Source organism: Ambystoma mexicanum, chromosome 2p (genome assembly GCF_040938575.1).
Source record: "Ambystoma mexicanum isolate Mex_15411 chromosome 2p, UKY_AmexF1_1, whole genome shotgun sequence".
Taxonomy (NCBI): Eukaryota; Metazoa; Chordata; class Amphibia; order Caudata; family Ambystomatidae; genus Ambystoma; species Ambystoma mexicanum.
This window is the reverse complement of record NC_090923.1, coordinates 284,644,774-284,665,013: the sequence shown is the minus strand read 5'-3', so window position 1 is coordinate 284,665,013 and position 20,240 is coordinate 284,644,774.

Sequence of the window (20,240 nt, the reverse complement as noted above, 5' to 3'; positions counted from 1 at the left end):
ACGCGGGTCAGGTCCCGCTATCTGGACTTGCCCAGCCTCTCATGCCACAGCCATCAACACCAGTTCAAGTAGGTCATCCAGGTGCAGTGCCACTGGCCCCGCGCGAACGCTTTACTGGTGACCCTAATAAGTATTATATATTCATGAACCAATGTCGCCTTCATTTGTTGTGCCGGCCTGGGGCTTTTCCTAATGATCAAGCCAGGGTTGCATTTGTACTCTCATATTTAGGATGATCCGCTGCTTTGAGACTTTGGGGAAGTTCAGCGGGAGATGGAGAAATTATTTGCAAGGCATACTCAAAGACAAGCTTTGGGCAAGGAATTATTGTCACTCGGACAGGGAAACCAAGACTTATTGACCTACATCGCAACCTTCAATTGTCTCGTAGCACAGACAAACTGGCCAGTATAAAAGGGGACTACGCTCTTTTATCGAGGGTTGCGTGGAGAATTTAAGGATGTTCTAGTGGTAAATCCCCCCGAGGGATATGCGGAATACATCAACTTGACTGTGCAGCTCGATCATAGATTGCAGAATCGAAAAATGGACTGCACAATAGCTGAAGGGAGGTCGGTCTATATGCGACCCCGGGACAATCCAGCCAAATCCCACGAACAAACTGAACTGATGCAGATCGGTGGATTACTGAGTACAATGGCCAAGGCAGAAAGGGGGAAAAGGAGGCAACAACAGCTCTTCTTATACTGCGGAAGAGCAGGACACTTCCTCCGAGAATGGCCGAGGAAACCACCCAAGAAATTGGTTGGAGCAACCGACAAAGGCGACGAGGAAAAAGAACAAGATTCGGGAACCTCCAACGCCCGGCAATCATATGGGTCCACTCGAGCGAAAAGAAGCAATCCGTACAGACCTCACATCTAGTCATCCCGGGACATTTGGTTAACCACAAACACCCGTCAAAGATACATGCCTTGGAGGCATACATTGATAGCGGAGCCATGGGAAATTATATTGATCAAGATCTGGCTGCACGAATAGGCCTTCCTCTCCAACAAAAGCTGAACTCAGAAAACATCACAGCAGTGGATGGTTCTCAGTTATCATCTGGGCCAGTGACGCAGTATACCGAAGAAGTCATGCTTATGTGTCAGGACGGTCATCAAGAAAACATTATCTTCGTTATCATCAGTGCTCCTCAGTTCCAGATAACATTAGGAATGCCTTGGCTGGAAACGCACAACCCTAGGATCGACTGGCAAAAACGAGTTCTGACCTTTCCTCAAGGTGTGCTAACACCTGTTACAATAAAAATGTGGGCAACCTGAAACCAAAGACAAAAACCATTCTGGGACTCACTGGTTCCTTACCACCTGAATATCTGGATTACCAGGATGTTTTTCAGAAGGAGCAAGCAAACATCCTGCCTCCACACAGGCCTTACGATCACCAAATTGATCTGGTTCCCGGAGCCCCAATCCCCCGCAGTCCGATTTATGCCCTTACGAAGCAGGAAAACCAGCATCTAAATCTTACCTCGATCAGTATCTAGCTAACAGCATTATTCGCCCGTCCAAGTCCCCTGCCTCCTCGGCTCCCTTTTTCGTACCTAAAAAAGAGGGTGACTTAAGAACTTGTATTGGCTATAGAGCACTTAACCAGACCACGGTAAAAAACAGATATCCATTGCCACTTATTCTGGAGCTTTTGGGTCAGGTAAAGAATGCTCATGTTTACACAAAACTGGATCTACGAGGAGCCTATCATCTTGTAAGAGTTAAAAAGGGGGATGAATGGAAGACGGATTTCCATACAAAGTATGGTCTTTTCGAATACCAGGTTATGCCCTTTGGGTTATGTAATGCCCCGGCAGCATTCCAATTTTTTATGAACGATGTGCTTCATGAATTGTTGGATGTTTGCGCACTTGTCAACATAGATGACATCTCATTTACTCAGCTTCCAAGGAGGACCATGTCGGCCATGTACGAGCAGTATTGGAAAAGCTTTCACAGCATCGGCTGTTTGAAAAGTGTTTCTTCCATGTAACAGAAGTTGAATTTTTGGGCTTTATGCTCACACCACGAGGAGTACACATGGACACACGCAAGGTGGATGCTATACTTCAATGGCCATCACTGTCATCCACCAAAGGAGTACAAAGTGTGCTCGGATTCGCCATCTTTATCGTCGGATTATTCCTAGGTTTTTGCGATAGTACATCCAATTACCTCCCTGCTGAAAAAAAACAAGAAATTCCTTTGTTCTCCAGAAGCAGAGAAAGCCTTCCAGGAGCTAAAAATTACTTATACCACAGCACCAGTTCTTCGACACCCTCGACCGGACCTGCCATACGTGGTCGAAACAGATGCCTCCAATGTACCCATGGGGGCGGTATTGTCAAAAACGGACCCCGAAACAGGACAATTACATCCCATAGCATTCTGGTCCAATAGGTTTTCTTCACCAGAGTATAACTATGTGATCACAGACAAAAAATTGCTAGCGATTAAGGCAGCCTTCAAAGCATGGAAAGACTACCTTCTTGGACCGAGACATACAGTTACAGTCATCATTGGGGAAATCCCCAATATGGCGCAAGGCCCAGTGCTATCCTTGTGCCAGCACACAGCCCCCGTAATCGCGTGAAAAATCGGAGCGTACCCCGCTCGCGGCAGTGAAATTGCGTGAAATGTGTCTTGCGTACCTCTGCAAAATTGCCTTCCCCGCCCATGCCAGTGAAATCACGTGAAAGAGCCTTGCGTACCTCCGCCAAATCACGTACCCCGCTCCGCCAGCCAAATCATGTGGAAAGAGCTGATAGTGTGGTGACGGGTATTGGGGGGTCTCTCTTGTGGTGTTGGCTGCCTGCGTGGTATGGTCACAGGTGATGGGGGTCTCCCTTGTGGTGTGGGCTGCCTGCAAGGCATGGTCACAGGTGATGGGGGTCACCATTGTGGTGAGGGCTGCCTGATCAGCATGGTGATGGGTCTTGGGGGACCCTTGTGGTGTGGGCTGCTTGCGGGGCATGGTCATGGGTGATGGGGGGCCTCCCTTGTGTGGGCTGCCTGTGGGGCATGGACATGGGTGTTGGGGGGGTCCCTTGTGGTATGGGCTGTCGGTGGGGTATGTTCATGGGGGATGGGAGCTCCCATGTGGTGTGGGCTGCCTGCGGGTATGGTCACAGGGGATGCGGGCTCCCTTGTGGTGTGGGTTGCCTGTGGGGCATGGTCACAGGTGTTGGGGGTCTCCTGTGGTATGGGCTGCCTGTGGGGTATGGTCATGGATGATGGGGGGCTTCCTTGTGGTGTGGGCTGCCTGTGGGCATGGTGACGAGTGATGGGGGCTCCCTTGTGGTGTGGGCTGCCTGCAGGGCATGGTCACGGCTGATGGGGGTCTCCCTTGTGGTGTGGGCTGCCTGTGGGGCATGGACACAGGTGTTGGGGGTTCCCTTGTGTTGTGGGCTGCCTGCGGGGTATGGTCATGGGTGATGGGGGCTCCCTTGTGGTGTGGGCTGCCTGCAGGGCATGGTCACAGCTGATGGGGGTCTCCCTTGTGGTGTGGGCTGCCTGCAGGGCATGGTCACGGCTGATGGGGGTCTCCCTTGTGGTGTGGGCTGCATGTGGGGCATGGACACAGGTGTTGGGGGTTCCCTTGTGTTGTGGGCTTCCTGCAGGGTATGGTCATGGGTGATGGGGGCTCCTTTGTGGTGTGGGCTGCCTGCGGGGTATGGTCATGGGCGATGGGGGCTCCCTTGTGGTGTGGGCTGCCTGCGTGGCATGGTCACGTGTGATGGGGGGGCTCCCTTGTGGTGTGGGATGTCTTTGGGGCATGCTCACAGGTGATGGGGGTCTCCCTTGTGGTGGTGGTTGCCTGCGGGGCATGGTGACTGGTGTTGGGGACACTTGTGGTGTGGGCTGCCTGCGGGGCATGGTCATGGGTGATGGGGTCTCCCTTGTGGTGTGGGCCGCCTGCGGAGTATGGTTACAGGTGTTGGGGGGTCCCCTGTGGTGTGGATGCACACACATCACCGGACATTCATGCATCAGGCCATGTAGACCTCCCGGCACAGTGCACTCATGGACAACTGGGCCGCATCAGTCAATCAAGCATCATGATGCTCATGTGTCATGCATCCATGGCGTTTTCCAGTCACACACTCAAACATGTACACCATGCATGTCCATGAAGGTGACATACACATCCATGTCTCACACCCCTCGCATGGCCAAGTCGAGACACAGGCATGCAAACATGTGTGCATCGTCACATGCTGGTTCACATCATGCATTGCAACACAGACACCATTGATGTGTAACACGCTTGACTGGACTCATGCAGCACTGTCATGGACATGCATACAGACATCAGTACATGTGGCATGCCAGACATAATGCCAAGTTGCACACTCCAGCCACACCTCAACATGCACTACGCTGAAGTACAACACATGGACATTTACCACTCGACTCCCGACAGAGCACCACTGCCATGACTTGGCCGTAAAGGGCTGGGCAAATGCGCTCCAGGACCCTCATCTCATTGTTAGGCCTTGTTGAGGGTCCTGGACCTGAAGTCTTCCCAGCGCTTAACGACATGTTTGTAGTCATGGGGTGCCACCTCCTCCGCGTTGATGGCACCCATGATCTCCACCCAGATCTTGGTCCGCCCATCCTTGTTGTGGCGTGATGTTTGGGTGAAGATGGCATCATAATGCCCCAGGACTTGCTCCAACAGGATGCCAACTCTGCCGGGGGGTTGTCACTTGCCCCAGATGGTGTTTGGTCAGACATGGCAACCCCTGAGGCAGGTGTGCATGGGCAACTGGGTCCTGGGGCTGGGCTGTGGAGCGATGGAACAGCAGTCAGGAGTCTTCTGTGTCAGCAGAGGTGGTCTCATTAACAGGATCTCTGGTAATGGCTTCTGGCAGGCACCAAACTGACTGCAGGGCACGTAGTAAGCAGGCGCACAGAGTGGGCTGGCAGCAGCAGATGGCTCATAGGAGGCAGCTTGAGGTGTTTGGGGCAGGTAAATGGCCTTGTGTGCAGGAGCGTGGGTCTTCTGTGTGTTTTTGCTTGGCCAGCCGGATGCAGAGTGAATACGCACGTGCGGAAACATCGCGTTAGCATGGAATAAGATGAAAGGCCCTTAGCACGTTAGCGTGTGAGTTCCGTGACGCGCACGGGCATTGCCGTTCAGTATGGGTTAAAGGTCCGCGTAGGACGCCAGGGCACTGTATGTGCTTTTTTGTGGGGACCAGTGCTTTTTGTGTGGACCGACGTGTGAGATACTGCTTTTTGTGGGTTCATACGCAATTTCTTCACTACGGTTGCAGTTCGTACTTCTTTTTTTGGCGGGGGATTTGCTTACGCGTGTGTTTTTTTCTTTTTTCAAGGCAGACAGTGATTCGCGCATGCTTTTTTCCCACTGTGGTTGCCCCTGTGTGTCGTGTACCCCATTTTCAAGGTCATACTAGCCTGCGTGTTCCACGCATACGCATTTCTTGTGTTCCTGGGTGCCACAGCGTACTGCAGGATGTTGATTCCACGCACGTGGGCTACCGAGGGGTCACGTGCATGTTTTTTGGGTTTTTGGGATGACCGAGCATTGGGCTACCGAGGGGTCACAGACAGCCTTGCTGGAGCACAGGGGTATGTTTTCCATCACTTACACTGCTCCCTTCACCCCAATTGCCCAGGACAATTGTTGTGTGCACCTCCCATTCTCACTAGTCCATCAGTGCCACGGCTGGGAGGCCACCAAGTGGTAAGGGAGGCAAAGCTGGGCGACCACCCCGAGCTGTTCGCAGTGGGGCGCGTGCCAGGATGGCCAGGGTGGCCAGGGAGGTCAAGGTGGCCGTGGTGGGGGAGGTAGCCAGTGTGGCCGTGTTGGTGGAGGTGGCCAGGGTGGTCCACAAGGGCAGGATGTCCAGGCACATGCTGGGACAGCTATGCCCCCCCAGTGGGTCAGGGAGATGCAGCTGCTGCAGACATCTCCAGCCCCGTCTGACCCGACAGGCAGTGTCATCTGTGTCATCCTCCTGTGGTGCTGACCCACTGCCACTCAGCAAAGTAGAGGCATAATTAGAACCCTGCTTGTTCTTTGCTCGGCGTTGGAGGTCATTCCAACGCTATGTTGTCATGACTGCCATGTGTGACCCATGCGATGCTTGACTGATACGTGCTTGTTGTGATGCAGTCTGCATAGAAGCCATGTGCTGCACACAGAGGCAATCCTCATCACCACACCTACACCCCCCTTCCCTGTCAATCACTCGGCAGCCTTTCTTGTCCATATACTTGCTCCCAGTCATGTTTGTGGATAGCCTGTGATGACCTTCCCATCAACACTCAGCCTCTGGCGTCACATGACTGACGTCTCTGTGAGGTCGCCCTGCAAGCTGGTCCTCCTCTGCCTCTCTATCCCCCAGCAGCTCACTGTCTCCATGGTACTGGCGATTCCCAAGTTGGACTAATGCTACGGCCTGTTCCCAATTTCTGTGGATATACACTCTTCACTCTGCAACTCTGCCAGACCTGTACTGTGTGGTACATCCTTTGTCCTTGATGCAGGGTGTCTCTCTCGGACTGTGCAGATGGGACAGGCTCACAGTGGCCATGAGTGTTCTTTCATGGACCATGTGCATTCCCAGCAAGCCCCTATAGGTCCGTGGCAAGCTACTCATTCTACTCCATCACTGGTATTTCATCCATCTCATGGTATTTGGTCATGCTCACTGAGGGTCAGTTCATCATCATGCCCATTTTTTGTGTTTGCTCGTCTGTGTCGAGCGGAAGCCTCCCTCTGTTACAGCCTCCCTGCCTCTATGCAACTGGTGTTATAGCTTCTCCTTGTCTGAGTGAACTTCTCATGATTCCTCATGTGTTGTGCTTTCTGTCCTCCTCTCATCTGCTGTAGTCTCAGATGACTGAGATTATGCAATTGACACCTGCCCACACTGTCTGCTACAACACAGTACTCTGAGCCACCATTCTGAGCCATGCACTGCCTCCCAGCCATTCCCTGCATTTGGGGGGATTGGGGGTGTTACTGTACCCCTACAACCCACTGCCAACACTTTGCACATGATGACTGCACTTGCCCTTACACTGCCATCATGACACAGCATTGACATTACTGCGGTTATGTTTATATGGATAGTTGAGGCCCTACACATGTACTGCACTGCACCCACACACTTCTGAGCCCTGTTTCACCCTTCAACATGCCTATTCACTTGTGTGATTTCAAAGTGACCTAGTATTAATGTATCCATGTGCCTTCCTTCACTGTATTGCAACACACTAGCGTTGCTGCATCCTGTGACACAGTTATCCTTTTTTCATAGTGATTTACATGTACTGTATGGTGACATGCATTTTACATGGGTCACGGACAGAACTATTTAACTTCCATCTGGGGCTGGTTGATAGTCCTGCCATGGCTATGCTACGTGCCATCTGTTTGTGGCATCTGTCATTTTTGTGTTAGGTCTATGCCAGGCAGTAGCTTGTGTGTGATGCAGGAGCTATGCAACATGCCATACATGTGTTGGCTTCACATTTGACACACGTCCATGCCTGCTTTCAGGGTCCCCTTCCATTTCATTGCCACTGAGTGCATGCCGGAGTTTGTGTCGTGTGACACGGCAGCTTCATGTGTTGGCTGTCAACATTGTGATGCCTATGTGTGTGGTATATGCTGTTGACATGTATGCTCATGTGTTCTTTTTGTTTTTTGCAGGTGATAAGGCACTGGGAGCAGAGGAGGAGGAGATGGTGGAGGGTTTAGGGCACCAACCAGGCACCAGTGGAGGGCGTGGTGTGGTAGCCCATGAGCATCCATTGGTGCTCCAGACTGAAGGGGCCCCTAGGGGACCCTCGCACAGTGGAATCAAGGCAAATCACCACACACAAACTGATACGCCAGACACGAGGTTGTATTCCCAAAAGCTAGGGTTTATTACAAAGCAAATAGTCTCAGTTGGCCAACTCGGTCTCACGCCCCGCGACTTGTGTCTCTGGACCTCGAGGGACGCAAGAGAGCAAATAACGTACATCAGTTACATATATACAAAATGGACATCTTACAATCAGTCATGACATGCTTAACACCGCCCATTGTACAGTTTCTTTGAACTGGGTTTGATGATTGACAATTTCAACGAATATGACACCTTCAAACATCTATTTTAGAGACATATTTCTTTGTTGAACAGAACAGAACACAGTGCTTCTTTTCTTGCGAGCAAGCTGCGTACGGGGGAAGAGTCGCATTCCAGGCCTTGCTATCTCCTATTTGCTATTCGTGTCCTGGGAGACAGCACGCTCTACTGGGCTTAGGGAAGGGGGGCCGTAAGGAAAGCATAATTCAAGCCTTTAACTGTTCCTTTCTAGCATTCCTACCATATTAACGAGACTAGCTGGCATCAGTGAAATGATTAAATGCTGTGTTGCTCTCCTCGAAGGCTATATGCAGGAGGGGATTGGGCATTCCTCTCTGTGGCTGCTCACGTTATGTTTCAACGAATAACTCCCGGCCTCGCGGCCTTGCTCTTTCGCATTGAACAACAATGTAACAGTGAAGCAGAATAAGCAGAATAAGCTGTCGGCTAAACAGTTTCGAACAAAAAGCAATGAACAAACGTTACAGAGCAAAATGGCGATTCTTGCTACATTAAAATGGCCGCACACAGGTTAAACTTAGGAGTCTGTATTTCTGACATTTAGTACATGAGACGATTGGTTTTCGGCCAACACGATACATTGCCATTGATCGTGAGAGGTATCTATTTTTCTAGACTGACAAACCCTCCTTTTGGCCGATTGCCAAACGCCTCATCCATACATTGCATCCTCCTCTGATGATGTATCTGAAGTATCTGAATTTGATTTTGAACCTGAATCTTGCATGCTACTATATGCGTCTTCATTTCCACCAATATTTATGGCCATGAATTCTTTTATTGTTTTCATTTCATGAGTATCTTTATTATCTTGGCCAAATGTTTGTTTTTGGGTTACCATATGCATACACTCTTCACTTATCTCAGTGCAAACTAGGGGCAGACAGTGTATGCAACAACAGCAAGTCATACATATTCCGAACACTACTACTATTATTGCAATTAACTTCCATCCCCAAGCACGTAATTTCTCCCAAAACCAGGACCCTGCCTCCCAGTTCCAATCCATGGTATGGAGTTCAGAGCTCAGGACGTGTAACTTTCTTATTCTCAAAAATCATAGGAGAGGAGTCATTTACGAATATGCAGCATGCTGATCCCACGATTTTGCAAACTCCCCCACGATCAACCAGGATTACATCAAGAGCCATTCTCTTTTGTAGCGTCATTAACCTAATTCCTTTTTCCTCCAACGTCATGTTGTATAGTATATCTGTTGTTATGTTTATTGTACTCTCTAATACTCTGGATAGTTGCCTTATGTTATAGGAATTTATAGCTTGGGCCAAAAATGGTACGAATGATTTTGCCAAGTCTTCTGTTCTCCAGGCATCTTCTGTGCTTCTTTGTGGCCTAGATCTGGATAACCTGGCTACATCTGGTGTTTCTAAGTGGAACACTCCTGGGAACAGTAGACCCAAATAACATGTGCCTCTCCAGTTCCTGGGTAACCAAGGATATGCTTTTTCTCCGCATATAAAATAAACAGAATCACCTACATACACTGGTTCTACTTCTCTCTTGAGAACCGCTGTATTCATACATCCTGTGAACGTTCCTACTAAGTAGGAGCCTTTCTTCTTTAGGCAAAAAGGGACAGTTCGTGGGCTATAATTCACTGTATAGGAAGGGGGCATTGCATCTTTATTTCCTTCTGCTCTTACACGAAACGTGATTACTGATGTTTTGGATGGTACAGACAATCTATCTTGTCGTACAGGTTTAGGTGTAGGTTTTTGGATTATCATTCGTGCTTTATGAAATATAGAACAACCTACGGGTCTCATAATTGTTTACTCAAATTCATTCATGTTTGTTTTGTCTAATTGATCCGTATCACTCTTATTCCATTTCCCATTAAATAATGCACTTAGTGATGCACTGCATGCAGAACTTAATGGTAATGGCTGCACATACCAACCTATTCCCTTTCCAGCATTTTGTGGTAAATGGGCGCATACCCAGCAATTATTTTCTTTAAAATGGCATGTATCATGTTCATTATAAGCAGTAATCTATTATTCCCATATCCTTCTCTGTGCCTCTCCTCCAATGGGGACAAGGTGTAAGTAATTACATGAACTGGGCTTTCAGTAGTGGAGATATTAATTACTGGCAGGAACATCTTTAATGGGTGTGTTGCTTCCACGTACCATAGTATCAATGCTGTCATTATTGGTGCTAACATATACTCATGACACACATAATTATCATCAAGATCAGCATACAGTTTTTTTGACAATGTGCTTTCTCTAATTTCTCAGTCTTAATACCTAATTTGTTATCAGCAGCGGTGCAGGAGGAGGCTAAAGCTGGTTCTGGCATCCTCTCTCTCACAGTCCTTCTTCTTCCGCAGTGGTCGTCGTGAATATCTCTCCTTGTGGCACTCGTCCAAATGTCAATGAGTTAGATAAATGTCAACAGTTTATTCTGCCAGTTCTTACCAGCCTGGATTGCTTACTCGTTAAGCTAGATCGTTATGCATTCGCATATTTGCTCAAAAGAATTCCAGAGCAGTTTATCAATTGCCTTTGTACCATGTGCGCCCCGCTTGTTCGCTCGGGTTCAGGACACATGGATTTTTATGATCGCACTGAGGAGCCGCGAGTCTTGAGCTGCCCAATTTGCACAACTCTCACGCTTCTCTCCTCTAGACCTCCAGTTCCCTCTCCATCTGTGATGGGAACCAGAGGCAATTATGAAAAGATCAATTAAATGCAGGTTCGATCACTCCTTCTTTCGAAGTCGTAGATGGTACCGTCTAGCTCCTGGTACAATGTGGTCAATAAACAGTGTTGTGCACTGCCAGACTCAAACTCAGAGTCCTGTGGCGCAATGACAAGTGGCTGTGGGCGCCACAGCGTGATGCAGATTTCATTTCAGGGTGTGGCACAATGGCAGATGCTGGTGGGCCCCAAAGTGGTCCACGCTTTGTGTTGGCCAGCGGTGATGCAGATTCTGCTGGCCAACATTGGGGCACTCTTTGCCCTTCCTCCTTTATAGCAATCTTTCCAGGCTTCACTTCAAGCTTCACTTCAGGATTAGGCAGATCCTGTAGTAGGGGACTGGCAACAGTTTCTTTCGTTTATGGAGCTGCTGTTTCTTTCTGGTCGTCGTTGATCAGGCAAGTCTTTCAGCGGCGGTGGGATCTTTTTTGGCGTGCGTGGCATGAATCCACGCCTTCCTCCCATCCACATGGATCGCTGTTTGTGTTGCCAGAAGTACTTGATAGGGGCCACGCCATCTGGGTGCTAACGATGATTTTCGTTCAAAGTTTTTAAGTAGCACCCAGTCTCCTGGCTCCAGCACGTGCCCCGGACCAGTATACCTCACGGGTAAAGCCTCCTGCACCTGCTGATGAATCAAATGCAGTTTTGTATTAAAAGTCCACAATAAGTACTAAGCACAGGATGCTCAACTTCGCAAAGCCGCTTAGGCTGAGGTGGGCACCAAACATTCGCCGGCATCCCAATGACAATTTCATACGGCGAGAGCCCAGTCCTTGCCTGTCCTGACGTGCGCATACACAATAGCACTAATGGTAATGTGTCCACCCAACTCAACTTACTTCCCGCACATATCTTACTATTAGATTTTAAGATTCTGTTGTGACGTTCAATAAGACCGGCCGACATTGGATGTCTGGAACAATGGAATCGCTTATCGATCTGAAGACCTGCGCAAATCTGTAATATCAATGCGCCCACAAAGTGTGGACCGTTAACAGACCATATGACACGGGGCAGGCCAAAACGGGAAAAGTATTCCTTTAACATTACTTTCGCTGTGCTCATTGCTGTGCAGTCTTTTAAAGGATATGCTTCCACCCATTTGCTATATGCACATATCACCACTAGGACATATTTCAAGTGTTGGCATCTCTCCATCTCTATGAAATCAAAATGGATTACCTGAAAAGGCATAGAGGGGGGCCCAAAACTGCCTGTTGGAGTCACTGTTCCCTTCCCTACATTGTGTTGTAAACACGTGATGCAGTTCTGAACCAACCGTTCTGCATTCTTCTTTATGTTTACATTCTCCCATACCGTGGCTAGGTGCTGGATTATTTTTTTGGCACACTTATGAGTAGGGCTGTGGGCCATTGTGACCATTGCAATCACATAGGAATTTGGCAACATCCAGTTTTTAGTTCCCTTGTCCACCCAACAACCCTCCAAATCTAATTCAGCAGAGCCCTCCGCCCATCCTTGTATCTCATCAGCAGTAGCTTCGGCCTGCATTTCTTTGACAGTGGCAATCCCATCTTCTATCATACAGGGCACTTCCTCAGACTGTACTGCCATCATTTTGGTATTTAAATCAGTGGCAGTTTGTTTCGCAATCCTGTCTGCAAATGCGTTTCCCTCTCCCACTTTATATGTTACTTTTTTATGCGCCTTGCATTTCACTATTGCTAGGCACTTTGGAAACGTGAGTGCAGACAGTAATCGTACAATCAAAGGGCCTTGTTGAATTCTGGCCCCATGTGATGTCAAGAAACCCCTCTCAGCCTACAGTCGGCCAAAGTTATGAACTACGCCAAAGGCGTAATGGCTGTCAGTATATATATTCACGCTCAGATTCTCAGAAATCTCACAGGCTCTGGTCAAGCCAATTATCTCTGCGGCTTATGTCGAGTTGTAGGGGATTCTTTTGTTTTCTACAATACTTTCTAGGGTGGTGATAGCATAAGCGGCAGTTGATGTGCCATCAGGTAATTTAAAACAGGAGCCGTCACAAAATAACTCTCCATCTGGCTCTTTCTGTGGGATGTCGCTTAAATCAATTCTCCCCTTCATTTCTTCCTTAGTAACCATTAAACAATCATGGGGAGCAGATTCATTGTCATCAAGTTCTTCCGTGAGTAGTGGCATTAATTCTGCAGGATTCAAAGCGCTACACCTCATAAGTTGAATGTGGGGCGCAAATAGGGTCATTTCATATCTAGTCAATCTAGCAGAGGTGAGGTGTTGCGTCTGTGTTCTGTTTAATAGAACATCTATGGCATGTGACACCATCAAGATTAAAGTGTGCCCCAATACCATCCCTTCCGTTTGTTTCACTGATACAGCAGCCGCTGCAACAGCTTGAAAACATCGTGGTAATGTGCGGGCTACAGGGTCCAGCGTGGAAGAAAAATAGCCGCACGGCCTATTTCTTCCACCTTGTTCCTGTGTCAAAACAGCCAATGCACATCCTTCACTTTCCCAAACAAACAGTCTAAAAATGTTCTCATAATTTGGTGTGCCCAAAACTGGAACAGAACATAATGCAGTTTTCAACGACTCAAATGCTCTCTGACATTCTTCATTCCACTGCAAAGGCATCACAACATCCTTTTTCATCAATGCCACCATTGGCTTCACAATTAACACAAAGTTTCCAATCCACTGTCAGCAATAAGAAGCCATGCCTATTATGGCTCTGACTCCTTTCTGTGTTTTGGAATAGGCATACAAGAAATACTCTCTATGCGCTCTGGCGTTAGTCTTCTCCTTTCTTTCGAAAGTAGGTAACCCAAATAAGCCACCTCCTTTCGATTATACTGAAACTTCTTCAAACTTGCTTTATGGCTATGTGCTGCTAGGTGTGACAACAATAACACAGTGCTCTTTTTACAAATCTCCTCTGTATCTGCCACTATTAGCAAATCGTCTATGTATTTTAATAGCACACAACCTGCTGGCAGCGCTAGCATATCTAGTTGTTCCTTCAATGCCCTGCTGTAAATACTTGGACTTTCCGTGTACCCTTGTGGAATGCGTGTGAATGTTAATGCCGTCTTCCTAATGTGAACGCGAACAAATATCTACTGTCCTTGTCCACTGGAATGCTAAAGAAAGCATTCTTTAAGTCAATCACGCTAATGTATTCTGCCAAAGCAGGAATCATGGTCAAAATTGTGGTAACATCTGGAACTAACGGGAATTGGGGATCTATTACTTTGTTTAATGCACGTGAATCAATTATAAAACGGTACGGTACCTCATTACCCCCTTTCTTATACACTGGAAGAATAGGGCTGTTGCATGTGCTGCCTGTAATCTCTTCAATCACTCCCAATTTCACCAAATCAGAAACAATACTTTTCAATCCTTTCTCTCCTTCTGCTGAAATTTTATACTGCGGGATGCGCAGTAACGTTACTCCATCTTTTAAAACAATTTTCACTGGCTCTATCTTCAAGTATCCCACATCATTGTCATTCACTGCCCAAATACAAGTTGGCACTTCACTCAATTCCCCTGTTAAAGGTTTAGTCACAAATTCAGATGTTGGCAAGTTTTGAGGAGAAATGGTCAAGAATACCCCATCTGGTGTACAGTGGATAACTGCGCTTAGTTTTTTCAATAAATTTAATCCCAGGAGATTTTCCCCACAATTCTCTGTTAAAAGAAATGGACAATGTTCAGTAAAAGGCCCTATTGTCAATGGTACTGATTTGGACTCGGGATTTATTACCGGGGTACCTGCAAACCCTGATGAGATATTTTGTCGCCCTGACAGAGGTATATCTGGAACCAAGTGATGGTCTATCGAGCACTTCTGTGCCCCCGTATCTATGAGGAATCTATGCTCTTCATTCCCGACTTTCATCTCTACGTAGGGTCCTTTCTGATTCACGGGAATGGACACCGGTTCCAACCCCTGTCGTGGGCTGTCCTATTGCGGTAACAACACATCATCCAAAGTGTAGTCACTGCTATTATTGTAATATGCACCCGATTGAGTATCAAATATGTTCCCGCGTCTTCCTCTATTTCCATTTTGTATAACCTAGTGATTTTGGCTCTGGGTAAAAGTAGTTTGATTTGGAGCCTGACCTTGATTCTGTGCACCATTCCCTTGATTATTCTGGTGCAGCTGCATATGGTTTCTGTTGTGGCCATTTGTTCCTGGGTGCCCTCTGTGCTGCCTTCTCATACCATACCCGCCTCTATTTTGTAAGTGTGGACATTGCGCTCACCAGTGTCCTTCCTCTCTGCAATACGCACACTGATTCTGCCCCAATGGCCCTCCATGCATATTTGAATTACTCCTTCCTTGTGCGTCTCCTCTCCCTCTATTGTGTTCCGCTACTTGCTGAAGTAGCACCCTCGTCTTCAATAAGCATGCTCTCAAATCCTCCCCCATCAGTTTTAACAATAATAATTCATCAACTATCGCCTTTTGCGTCCTCCCTTTCCCAATATCCTTACTCCTATACCCAGGTGTGGTAAACATTTCAGCATATTCATTAACAAGTTCATTTTTAAGCTCAAAAAGTCCATATACATGTTCCCTTATTTCTTCATCTCTTTCTCTACAACGTGCTAATGCATTTAAATCCAACAATCGCTGCAGCGATAATTTCCCAATTGAATGTTTCCATCTTCCCACTAAATATTCACCCATGCATTCCAACACTACCTGTCTTTCATTGCTTCTTTGGAAGTCATACATCGAATCCAATGCTGCCATCCCATTGTTCCCGTCTATGTACATCTCTGCCTGTTGTTGCAACTCCCATTTCCTCTCCTCGCCAATCGCACTACGGGTCACTCTTGTGCATCCACTTTGTCCAGTCCCATCTCTCACCTCCGTAGCTTTAAGTTCAACCACGGGAGGGACAGACGGGACTGTGTCTGTTTCTAGGGTGGGAGGTGCAGATGGGACAAAAGCAACAGGATGTGACTGTTGCGGTCCTGCCTGGCTAATAGGAGGTGCTAAGCGTGCGGTCTGCGGCTGTGCTAGGATTTGAACAGTTGGGAGGGTCTGGGCAACAGGAGGCTGCCAAATGATGGTAATTGACACGCTCGTTTTACTTTCTAGCCTTGGACCCTGCTTTGTATCAGTCAACATTTTCTCTATTAATTCATCTGCTATATGCAATTCTCATTGTGGGTATATTTTTTTAATATTCAATATATCGCATCTATTTGCCTTCCTCAAACTATTACTCCACTCCTCCTCCTCCTTTTCCTCAGCTTTCTCTACTTTTGACTTATGCCTGCGCGCATGTTTCTCTCTACTTCTAGATAGGAGCATTGCTTCCCTCCTCCAGTCCCTAAGGATATCAAGTGCTGCAGGACGCGTTTTCTTTCTTATCAACACCTTTTCCAAGTTATCTATTCTCTCCATTTCAAAACTCCCATTAATTGGCCACTGAAGGTCTTCTTGTTTTCTGGTTTGCTTATGCCAAATCTCACAGAACATTATCGCACCCACACCAAACTTCACATACATCTCATACGCCAGTGTTGCCCCAGGTGGTGCAACTTGGCCAATTTCCAAAGATTGTCTACCGCAGCGGAAAAACCTCGCTAGGGTGGACAACACCCCAGGCATGTTTTAACCTTACCCTTGGCTAATCAAACTTACTCTGGGTGTTTGATTTTGCAAAATCAACTCTCAACCAATATCAGGATCACTTACGAATCGGGGCACGACTCACCTGATTAGTGAATTTGTCTTTTAAAGACACAATTCGTCCGTATACTGACGCAACCAATGACGTTGTGTCTGCGTATCTTGGCTCTGCCTTGTTTCAGGACCGTCGCCTCCTTGTTCTCTGGCCGGGCACGTCGATCAGGGATCAGTTGTGTGCAGATCTGCAAAGGAGTCTCTCATCACTTACGCAGGGTGCCCCGAACACCTCTTGATCCCGGCTCGATCGTCCCGTCCTCGCCTTTCTCTCCGCCTTCCTTATTTTACTACGTACACGATGGAACAATTGGGGGATGGTCCCTATTTGGGTGCCTTCTTGAAGAGGCCCCTAGGGGACCCTCGCGTAGTGGAAATAAGGCAAATCACCACACACGAACTGATACGCCAGACACGAGGTTGTATTCTCAAAAGCTAGGGGTTATTGCAAAGCAAATAGTCTCAGTTGGCCAACTTGGTCTCACGCCCCGCGACGTGTGTCTCCCGACCTCGAGGGACGCAAGAGAGCAAATAACGTACATCAGTTACATATATACAAAATGGACATCTTACAATCAGTCATGACATGTTTAACACCGCCCATTGTATAGTTTCTTTGAACTGGGTTTGATGATTGACATTTTTGACGAATATGACACCTTCAAACATCTATTTTAGCAACAATATGCAACATTGCGAGTCTAGAGACATATTTCTTTGTTGAACAGAACCCAGTGCTTCTGTTCTTGCGAGCAAGCTGCGTACGGGGGAAGAGTCGCATTCCATGCCTTACTATCTCCTATTTGCTATTCGTGTCCTGGGAGCCAGCACGCTCTACTGGGCTTAGGAAAGGGGGGCCGTAAGGAAAGCATAATTCAAGCCTTTAACTGTTCCTTTCTAGCATTTCTACCATATTAACGAGACTAGCTGGCATCAGTGAAATGGTTAAATGCTGTGTTGCTCTCCTCCAAGGCTATATGCGGGAGGGGATTGGGCATTCCTCTGTGTGGCTGCCCACGTTATGTTTCAACAAATAACTCCAGGCCTTGCGGCCTTGATCTTTCGCGTTGAACAACAATGTAATAGTGAAGAAGAATAAGCAGAATAAGCAGAATAAGCCGCCGGCTAAGCAGTTTAGAACAAAAAGTAATGAGCAAACGTTAGGGAACAAAATAGCGATTCTTGCTACATTAAAATGGCCGCACACAGGTTAAACTTATGAGTCTGTATTTCTGACGTTTAGTACATGAGACGGTTGGTTTTCGGCAACAAGATACATTGTCATTGATCGTGAGAGGTATCTATTTTTCTAGATTGACAAGACCATCCTGTCCAGGGCTGTCTCTGGTTACACCTCTGAGGATCTCTATGCCTCTGATACCGAATCGCATATTGATCCATCTATGTCGTTGGAGGTGAGTCATTCTGCAGTGGATGCTGTTCTGTCCAACACACCTGCAGTGGGGTTAGACCCCTCAAGGGGGCCAGTCATGTTGGTATGTCCACCTGTGGTAGTTACGGATGCAGGGTCACGCTCCACACCAGTTGCTCCTGTTTCTGGGGCAGCAGATCAACAGAGGAATGCAGTCCTGCAGCCACAGGCAGCGCCAGCAAAGCAAGGACCAGTACTCCTTAGGCCCAACAGGTGTACTGTCCGGCAACGCGGTGGCCGTGCGCCACCCGGTAACACTGTGTGGGAGAATTCCATGTATGCCATTGCACGGCAACAGGGGGCATCATGTGAGGTGATGGCTCAGGACTTGGATCCTGTGGCCAATTCCATTCTACCCCCTGAAAGGCAGGTCGAGCTCCAGATGCAGGCAACATGGTCCATGTGCTGCTCACACAGGCTGGACACGTTGGCCACCAACAGGGACCGACGGGCTGAACCGGAGGCTCTGTGCACATCCATTGCTGCTGAGGCAGAGGCCCCCAGGGAAGCCCTGAGGGAAGAGAAGACTTCCCTCTGAACTACTCTGGCTACACTTTTGATGAGCCAGAGTACACGGGCGGAACAGCAGATGGAGCAGCTGGAACACACCACCTCGGCTGAACTCCATGCAAGCCGTGAGGAGGTCCGTGCTACACATGAGGCCTAGCAGGCTGAACTCTGTGCTACACGTGAGACCTTGCAGGCGGAACTCCGTGCTACACATGAGGTGCTGCATGGGGACCTCCGTACCATCATCCTGGAGAACCAGACCTTCCACACCCACATGCTTGCTGCCATGGAGGGGCATGTTGGGATATGCACCCTTACCATGCATACCTCCTGATATTCAACCAGAGGGTGACGACAGCGTCAATAGTACTCCCACTATCAGATAGCCGTACAGGCCATGAGCCAAGGAGGTTTTTTTTATTTTCACCATCCACGCATGTGGGTGTTGAGGTGCACCCTGCACCTCCTCCCTCATGGGTCTCTCCCGCCCCCCTGATCAATCATGGCCATTTGTTTTCTTCTTTTTTTGTCTATTGTGCATTCATGTTACATTGTGTTGCTTTGTGTGGCATCCCAAGGCATCCACGGTGTGTTCTGGCTGGGCCCATACAGGCTTGTCTCATGTTGGTGTTTGTGGCTTGGGGTCCAGACACATATGCCACTCCTGCTTCCCCTTTCCATGGGCTCACAAGGATGGCACTGTGTGACAGTAACGTCCACAGAGGCCTCATTTGCCAAGTCCAACCTGTTTATACATCCCTAGTGGGGACTCATGATGGTTTCTCCAGTGCATGGTTGGCCTGCATTTTGGTTTGAATATTGGTAAATGTGCATATTTTCATGTTGCTTATTCATGTATTGCCTTGCCTGTCTACATTGTTGATGCACTTCATGCTGTATGCGGTACACTGCCCCCTTTAGCTGGCAGAGACACACTCAAGATGGAAGGGGGCTGTGTGGTGGCAATGTTACATTGAGACACTTGTGCTATTGTGATTTGTAACTGTCTGACATTGTCACTGTTGGGTCCTGTGTTCATGATGTGTTCTGCTGGTAAATTGATGTTCCTGTGTTGAGTTTGTTTTTGATGTGTCAGTGGGAATTGTCTCTGTCCCGTTTCCATTTGTCACAGTGCACTTTGTGACAGTTGTGTCATGTGTTGTGCATTTATGTAGAGTTGTTCACATTGCATGCCATGGCATGGTGTTTCGGGAGGCTGACATGGGGTTTGGGAGGGTTTTGGTGACATACCAGGATTTGGATGTGCTGTTTTCGCATGGGGGGATTATGCATCTTGCATGTGTGCCTTTTGGTCACACGGGATTGGTTTTGTTTGAGTAGTTAGGGATTAACAAAATGTGGCACTTCCAAGGAAACATTCTCAGGGTGGTAGGGTTTTGACAGTTGACTGTCCCTTTGTCATCATCAATTGTCACCTGGAATGTGCCAGGCCTGTGTGCACTGCACTGGGGTGGGAATTTAGGTGAAAAATGTAGCCACAAGCAAGGTACGGGCTGCCTTGCAATGTGCCCTATCCCCTCCCATGCACAGGGGTGTGCATGTGGTTGGGGATATGGGGGCACCACCATGTCCACTGGTACGCCCCACTGTGTTGCAACATTGTGCAGGACACATGCTGCCACAATGATCCTGCACACTACTGGGGGAGCATATAGTAGCTGTCCACCAGAGTGGTCAAGGGAGCAAAAACGTGACTTGAACAATCCGAATGTGCGCTCCACTATGGCC